The sequence below is a fragment of the Rhincodon typus genome, chromosome 7 (genome assembly GCF_021869965.1).
Source record: "Rhincodon typus isolate 14 chromosome 7, sRhiTyp1.1, whole genome shotgun sequence".
Lineage (NCBI taxonomy): Eukaryota > Metazoa > Chordata > Chondrichthyes > Orectolobiformes > Rhincodontidae > Rhincodon > Rhincodon typus.
Genome location: NC_063338.1, coordinates 30,163,262 through 30,172,451, shown reverse-complemented (window position 1 = coordinate 30,172,451; position 9,190 = coordinate 30,163,262).

Genomic DNA, 9,190 nt, shown 5'->3' with positions numbered 1-9,190 from the left:
TGTCTCCGCCTGCTCCTGCCCCACCGAACTGATCTCCAACTATCTCGACTCCATTTTCTCCCCCTTGGTCCAGGAACTCCCTACCTATGTCCGTGACACCACCCACGCCCTCCACCTCCTCCAGAACTTCCAATTCCCCGGTCCCCAACACCTCATCTTTACCATGGACGTCCAGTCCCTCTACACCTGCATTCCCCATGCAGATGGCCTTAAGGCCCTCCGCTTCTTCCTGTCCCGCAGGCCCGACCAGTCCCCCTCCACTGACACCCTCATCCGCTTAGCCGAACTCGTCCTCACACTCAACAACTTCTCTTTCAATTCCTCCCACTTCCTACAGACAAAGGGGGTAGCCATGGGTACCCGCATGGGCCCAAGCTACGCCTGCCTCTTTGTAGGTTACGTGGAACAATCCCTCTTCCGTACCTACACCGGCCCTAAACCCCACCTCTTCCTCCGTTACATTGATGACTGTATCGGCGCCGCCTCGTGCTCCCACGAGGAGCTCGAACAGTTCATACACTTCACTAACACCTTCCACCCCAACCTTAAGTTTACCTGGACCATCTCTAACACCTCTCTCCCCTTCCTGGACCTCTCTGTCTCCATATCGGGCAACCACCTAGAAACCGATATTCATTTCAAGCCCACCGACTCCCACAGCTACCTAGAATACTCCTCCTCCCACCCACCTTCCTGCAAAAATGCTATCCCCTATTCCCAATTCCTTCGCCTCCGCCGCATCTGCTCCCAGGATGAGGCATTCCACTCCCGTACATCTCAGTTGTCCTCGTTTTTCAAGGACCGTAACTTCCCCTCCTCGGTGGTCGAGAACGCCCTCAACCGTGTCTCCCACATCTCCCGCACCTCATCCCTCACACCCCGTCCACGCAATAAAAACCAAAAAAGAATCCCCCTCGTCCTCACGTGCCACCCCACCAACCTCCGGATCCAACGCATCATCCTCCGACACTTCCGCCATCTGCAATCCGACCCCACCACCAAAGACACCTTTCCCTTCCCACCCTTATCTGCTTTCCGGAGGGACCACTCTCTCCGTGCCTCCCTTGTTCGCTCCACACTCCCCTCCAGCTCCACCACACCCGGCACTTTTCCCTGCAACCGCAGGAAGTGCTACACCTGCCCCCATACCTCCTCCCTCACCCCCATCCCAGGCCCCAAGAAGACTTTCCACATCAAGCAGATGTTCACCTGCACATCTGCTAATGTGGTATACTGCATCTGCTGTACCCGGTGTGGCTTCCTCTACATCGGAGAAACCAAGCGGAGGCTCGGGGACCGCTTTGCAGAACACCTACGCTCGGTTTGCAATAAACAACTGCACCTCCCAGTCGCAAACCATTTCAACTCCCCCTCCCATTCCTCAGACGACATGTCCATCCTGGGCCTCCTGCAGTGCCACAACGATGCCACCCGAAGGTTGCAGGAACAGCAACTCATATTCCGCTTGGGAACCCTGCAGCCCAATGGTATCAATGTAGATTTCACAAGTTTCAAAATCTCCCCTCCCCCTACCGCATCCCAAAACCAGTCCAGCTCATCCCTGCCTCCCTAACCTGTTCTTCCTCCCACCTATCCCCTCCTCCCACCTCAAGCCGCACCTCCATCTCCTACCGACCAACCTCATCCTGCCCCCTTGACCTGTCCGTCCTCCCTGGACTGACCTACCCCCTTCCTAACTCCCCACCTACACTCACCTTTACTGGCCCCATCCCCGCCTCTTCGACCTGTTTGTTTCCTCTCCACCTATCGTCTCCTCTATCCATCTTCTATCCGCCTCCCACTCTCTCCCTATTTATTTCAGAACCCCCTTCCCCTCCCCCTTTTCTGATGAAGAGTCTAGGCCCGAAACATCAGCCTCTCTGCTCCTATGATGCTGCTTGGCCTGCTGTGTTCATCCAGCCCTGCACCTTGTTGGCTCTAAGGTAGGTGTGGGAGAAATGGGTTTGAATTCATGGGACATTAGCACCAGAGCTGGGGAAGGAGGGAGCTGTTCCAATGAGATAGGCTCTACCATGCTGGGACTGGAATCCTGGCAAATTGCATAACTAGGGCTCTAGACAAGGCTTTGTGCTAAATAGTCGGGGTTGGGAGGGTGCTGTGCGGGAAGTTCAGTTGCATGGAAAATGACAGAAAACGGTAAGGTGTGGGAGGGCTCAACAAAGGTTATTAAAGCTTCCGGAACAAGTAATAGGATAGAGACAATAGAAAGGGTCAGGAATCTAACTCAGGCACAACAGATAATGGGACAACTATGAGAAGAAGTCAGTCATTGTAAGACTGAGGGTGTTATACTAAATGCATACCATATGCAAAACAAGGTAAATGAGCTTGTAACACAGATTGAAATTGGCAGGTATGATGTTGTGCCCATCACAGAGGTGGCTGCTAGGAACTAAATATCCACGGATAAATGTCTTATCAAAAGGGCAGGCAGAGTGAGTGGGGTTGTCTTATTCATGCAAAATGAAATTAAATCAATAGCTCGAAGTAATATAGAATGGGAAGGTGTAGAATCCATGTGGGTAGAGTTGAGGAACTGCAAAGGAAAAAAGACCGTGATGGGAGTTGTGTACAGGCTTTCAAGCAGTAGCCAGGATATGGGGGAAAAAATAAATCAGGAGACAGAAAAGGAATGTAAAAAAGTCACTATTACAATAATCATAGGGTCTTCAATATACAAGTGGACTGGGAAAATCAGGTTGTTTGCAGATCTCAAGAAAAGGAATTCATGGAATGTCTGTGAGAAGATTTTTTTTGTAACAGCTTGTGGTCAATTCCGCTGAGGAACAGGCAGTTCTGGATTTGGTGATGCATAATGAGACAGACTTGATTAGGAAACTTAAGGTGAAGGAACCCCTAGGGGGCAGTGACACCCAGTATGATAGAGTTCACTGTGCAGTTTGAGAGGGAGAAGCTGGAATCAGACATAACAGTATTACAATTGAGTGAAGATAACTACAAAGACAAGAGGGAGGAGCTGGCCAGAGTTGATTGGAATGGGAGCCTAGCAGGGAAGGCAGTGGGGCAGCAATGGCAGGAGTTTCTGGGGTGATTTGGTCAGCAAAGCAGAAATTCATCCCAGGAAGAAGGAGCATACTGAGGGGAGAATACAGCAACCATGGCTAACAAAGCAAGGCAGGAACAGTTATGAAAACAGAAGGAAAAGCCTACAATGTGGTGAAGATTAGTGGGAAGGCAAAGGATTGGGAAGCCTTTAAAAACCAGCAGAAGATAACTAAGAAAAGCAATAAGAGAGGAAGACAATGAAATAAGAGAGTAAGCTAGCTAATAATGTAAACAAAGATTGCAAAAGCTTTTTTAGATGTCTAACAGGAATGTCAGATGCAAGAGTGAACTTTGGACCACTGCAAAACGAGGCTGGAGAAGTAGTAATAGGGAACAAAGAAATGGCAGTAGAACTGAATAGGCATTTTGCATCGGTTTTCACAGTGGAAAACACTAGCAGCATACCAGAAATTCAAGGGAGTCAGGGGCAGAGGTGAGCATAGTGGCCATCACTAAGGAGACGGTGCTGGGGAAGCCTAAAGGCCTGAAGGTGGATAAATCACCTGGACCAGAGAGACAACACCCCAGAGTTCTGAAGGAGGAAGCTGAAGAGATTACGGAGGCATAGATGATGATCTTTCAGGAATCACTGGAGAATGGACCATTCCAAAGGACTGGCAAATGACTAATATAACACGCTTGTTTAAGAAAGCAGGGAGGCAGAAGACAGGAAACCATAGGCTGGTTAGCCTGACCTCAGTCATTGGTAAGATTTTAGAGCCCAATATTAAGAATGACATTGTGGAGTACTTGGAAGTGCATGATAAAATAGGGCGGAGTCAGCACAGCTTTGGAAAGGGGGTGTCATGCCTGACAAATCTGTTAGAATTCTTTGGGGAGGTAACAAGCAATTTAACCATAGAAGATCAGTGGATGTAATCCATTTGGATTTCCAGAAGGCTTTTGACAAGGTGTCACATCGGATCTTGCTAAATAAGATAAGAGAACATGGTGTTAGGTGCAAATTGCTGGCATGGATAGAGGATTGGCTGACTGGCAGAAAGCAGAGAGTGGGGATAAAGGGTTCCTTTCCAGAGATTAGTCAAGTTCTGCAGGGGTCCATGTTGGGACCACAATTATTCACTTATACATGAATGATGTGAATGAGGGAACCGAGGGCATTGTTGCTAAATTTGCAGATGACACAAAGATAGGTGGAGGGACAGGTAGTGTTGAGGAAACAGGGAGAAGTCCTTGAACAGGCTAGGAAAGTGGGCACAGAAGTGGCAGATGGAATACAATCTGGGAATGTGTGAGGTTATGCACTTTGGGATGAGGAATAGAGACGTAGACTATTTTCTAAATGAGGAAAGGCTTCAGAAATCTGAAGCACAAAGGGACTTGGGAATCCTGGTTCAGGACTCTCTTAAGGTTAACATGCAGGTTCAGTTGGCAGTTAGGGAGGAAAATGCAATATTAGCATTTATTTGAAGAGGGCTAGAATACAAGAGCAGAGATGTACTGCTGAGGCTGTATAGGGCTCTGGTCAGACCGCATTTGGAATATTGTGAGCAGTTTTAGGCCCCTTATCTAAGGAAAGATGCGTTAGCTATTGAGGAGGTCCAGAGAAGTTTTACAGGAATGATTCCGGGGATGAAGCGCTTGTCATTTGAGGAACAGTTGAGGACTCTGGGTCTATACTCTCCCACTTGTAGGAGAGACTAGGACCCAAGGGCATTGCCTCAGATTGAAGGGATGACACTTTAGAACTGAGATGAGGAGGAATTTCTTCAACCAGAGGGTGGTGAATCTGTGGAACTCATTGCTGCGGAGATTATTGAGCATATTTAAGACAGAGAGAGACGGGTTCTTGATTGATAAGGGGATCAAGAGTTACAAGGAGAAGGTAGAAGAATGGAGTGGCGAAAGTATCAGCCACGATCGAATGGTGGAGCAGACTCGATGGGCCGAATGGCCTAATTCTGCTCCTGTACCTTTTGCTCTTATTTACTGGTGTGGACACGATGGAATGAAGAACCTCTTTTCATGCTACAAAAACTCTATGACTCTACAGAGCCCCATGGTCAGAACTCCATACAGCTGTCTCTGCACATGCAGAACTTTGTTTGACCATCTTCGAAAGCCAGAGAGATGTGTAGCCTTGGAAAAGAGCTTAGTTTTCTGAGATTAATAACTTAGAGAGAAAGAAAGAACTCTTGGAAGATACAAAGCACCTTACTGCCAATGAATGACATTTGAAATGCAATCATTAGGCTAATGTAGGAATCGCAGCAACCAATTTGCACACATCATGACTCAGTAAACAACACTGAAATAAATAAGCAGATAATTTGTTTTAGGGATGTTAGATAAGAAATCCCCTATTCTCCTCCAAATAGTGACAGGGAATCTTTCTGTCCGGCTGGGAGCGAACAGCTGGGGATCCAGTTTATTGCTGTATGCAAAAGACGGCACTTTTCTCAATACAGCATCATCTCAGTACTGCCTCAAAGTCTCAGCCCTTATTATTATCTGGACTGGGCTTGAATCCAAAACCATCTGATTCAGAGCTGACAAAATTACCACTGAGACAAGGCCGTCACCTGTGAAAGCTTTCATTTTAATCCTTTTAGGCAATGATTCTCGCATTGCCCTTAACTACCAAAAGAGATAGGAAATCACCACCCCTGGGTGGACTCTCACAATGTGTACATTACTGATTAATGCTGGGTGGCCTGCAACTTACACAGCTCATCTTGGCTGGTTGCAAAATGGAAATCAATTTGAAGTGACTAAGGATGCACAGCACAACACACAATAGCACTGATGTGGTTTCTAACTGCAGTAGGTAGGTCTCAGTTTGCAATCCTAACTCGCAGACTCATTAAGTTATGATGCCTTCCCAGTGATTAATGGACTATTTAGGACAAAACTTTGGCACTGTTCTGAAAACTCCAGGGTTCCAGTGAAATCCTTTCCCTGTTTCTGCATGCCCTAAAATAACTGATATAGGCTTATGGATTTGATAAGAGTAACTTGAGATGACTGGACACAATACAATTGCTTTCTCTCAGACTGTGACCTTTGACATGCTGTTGTACTGTTGCTGTTAATATGAATTCTGTACAGATGTACGGCCAACTCGAACTGTTCAACTAATCAGAATTTTTTGACATGCTTTTTTATAAGCAGAAGATGAAGCTTTGTAGTCCTGTATTAAACATAAAGCAGAATAAGAATGACGGGTGGCAAATCAAGCGTTTGATACTAGTGCAACTTGTTACCATTGAGGGATTCAATAAAGTATTTCTCACATTAAGTTTCGATTTCATATTCCTGCCACGCAGCCACACTAAAGGGTACATTTCAGAGTCAGTGTAGGAGTTGTAACAGAATATCAAACGCTTCTTCTTCCCATTCGAAATGTGGAATTGTAATTATGCCTGATGAGTTATTTGACACCAGATGCAGTGTTACATAGCTGTGGGTTTGCTTCAGATATGGAAAAAAAAAGCAGATGTACTTCTGAATTATTTATCCATAAGATCTTGGCAAATATTTAGATCAGCTGGAAAGAAATGAGAAGAATGAGTGGCTAATCAGAATCAGGGCCAATAAAAGACTGGAGACTCTGAGTAATGATGGGGAGGTTCTTTGACAGAGACCACAGACGTTCACACAGATATTTTAGTTAATATTAAATTTTGTTTTCCAAAGTTTATGAGCTCTTTCCAAGCAAGGATTCTTACTCATAACAAATTTCATATCGAATCCAAATTCACCTTGCTGACTTTGAATCCTTCTCTCAAAAAGCCAGATGACCTTTACTGGCAAAACAGCCAGAGGTGACACAAGGGAAAACATTTTTACACACAAGTGGTTCAGATTTTAAAGGCCCTACCCGATAGGATCATTGATGCAGATTCAATAGCAGCTTTCAAAGAGAATTGGGTGAATACTTTAAGTAGAAATGGGCTATGGAGAAGGATCTGCAGAATGGGACTAACTAGTTTGGTCCCGATAGGCCACGTGGGCTCCTTCTGTGTTCAACTATTCTGAGATCCTGTGATTCTCTGAATGCTTTCGGCTAGTCATTCCCAGGGAAAATTTGAGGACTTTGGACGTGGGCAGATCGGCACTTTTGTCTGGCCACAAGTGTTGATCCTAAACCAGTCTGAAGTCTTCAAATAGTTTTTTTGAAATATTTTAAATATTCTTACAGCACAACTGAACTGCCCATTGGTGGACAGGAGAAGGCAATTAGGAATTAATAAGCCCAGTGGCTCCGAGAGCTGCATGCATTTATATGACAGATATAGAGCCATGTGAACTCCTTCACTTTTCATATTTATACATTCAAGGCCGAGTTAAACAGATTTTCAATCAGTAAAAGAGTGAAGGATTATTGGAAATGCAGGGGAGGCAGGTGGATGTAAAGGGTGACAGTGGGGTGTGACATTGGGGGCATGGTCATGCAGGAAAATGGAGTTAAGAACAGAATCAGATTATTTTATAGAATGGGGAGCAGGTTTGAGGAGCTAACTGGCATACTCCTGTTCCTGTTTATTTTTCATATGCTCTTAAGCGATAAAGCCGCAGTTTAAATGGTGAATTCTGTCATGGTCCACTTGGTGGAAACAGAGAAGTGGGTGGACAAGTTCATACCAGTTTCTGGGAAGGGAAATGCATAAGGGAACGCTGCAGAATCCCGGAATATTGGAGCACACTCTGAAGGGATTGCGTGGCAAATTGAATTTTCTGCTGGGCATTTGGCGCTGCACCTGGAACTCTCCAAAATTCTCCATTTAAATCAACGACATGGTATGATTCTCATGAAATCAAATAAAATAGTTATTGTGGAGAAGTGACAAGTACATACTTAGTCCAGCTGCTGAGTAACTATCAAACTGACCTCATGCTTAACTCACACAGCCCAGAACCAAACCTGCCTTAGAACACTTAAACATCTCCCAGATTCTGAGCTGACCAATCCCCCTGTGCCCCAGACCCAATCCCCACTCCCAAATGGACCTAACCCCCTCTTCCCCTTTTGTGCCCCCCCCATCCCCCCCACCAATGAGACCATCCAGACATGAAATCACTTCACCCCCACCCTTGATATGGCATCCATTCTGTGTCCCCCTCTGATCTGACTGGACTGAAACTAACTCCCCTAACCTGACACCATTTCCACCAACCCCGCCTTCCCCTACACACTGGATTTCTCCCACCCACTGGAGAAACTACCCTGGACACTGCACTACTTGCCTTACCACTTTGTACCATGACACCCTGTCCAGTTGGGACCCTACTCCTTGCCTAATTGGCACGTAACATACTCATCATCCTCCACAACTTGCACCCACACTATCTCACACCTTTACCCCTATCCACATGGCATCCTACCCATGACAATCTATCCCATACCCAGATGTTACCCTAATAATCTGGCACCCTACCCACTATTCATCTGACATCCTACCCTCTCCTCAGCTGGCACCCTTCCCAGCTGATATCCTACCTACCTGGCCCCCCACCACTTCTGGCACTCTAACTCCAAGCACCCTATCATTACATTGACCTTATGTGCTTACAGCTTGACAGCAGCTGTCAAAGTGGCTGTCAGGACCTTCACATTGCAGCATAGAGCAGTTAGCTACTGAGAGAACAGGGCGCGGTGTACCCTCCTCTGACAGTTCTGTGCTAAGAAAGAATGGTCAGAATTGAAGTATGGCTCAGCGTTTCTGAGGGAGCCCTGTTTGGAATCTCCTCACAGAAATGCTGAGCTCCCTTCTTAAAATAAGAGAAGGGCAAGTTTGGCAATGTGTGTGGGATTATTATTCTTTGAACAATCTGCCCCAAAGTGTGGTCCAGAGTCGTGATGAAGGATGGTTGGGATTATGCATTATGCATTATTTGTGACTTCTGCATTGAAGTGAAAGAGATGCAAGAATTCTTTTGTAATTGCTCCTTTCTCGAGGTGGTGTAAGAGAATTTGGACCCGAGCTTGTCTCTAGCTTAAAAAATAATTCTTTATTGTAGCATTTGCACGTTTGCAAATAATCGAATTGACTTGTCATTTAATTGCACTCCCCAGTTGCTATTATCATGATATTTACACAGCTCGCTTAATGGGCTGATTACAACATCGGGTAGCTTCATG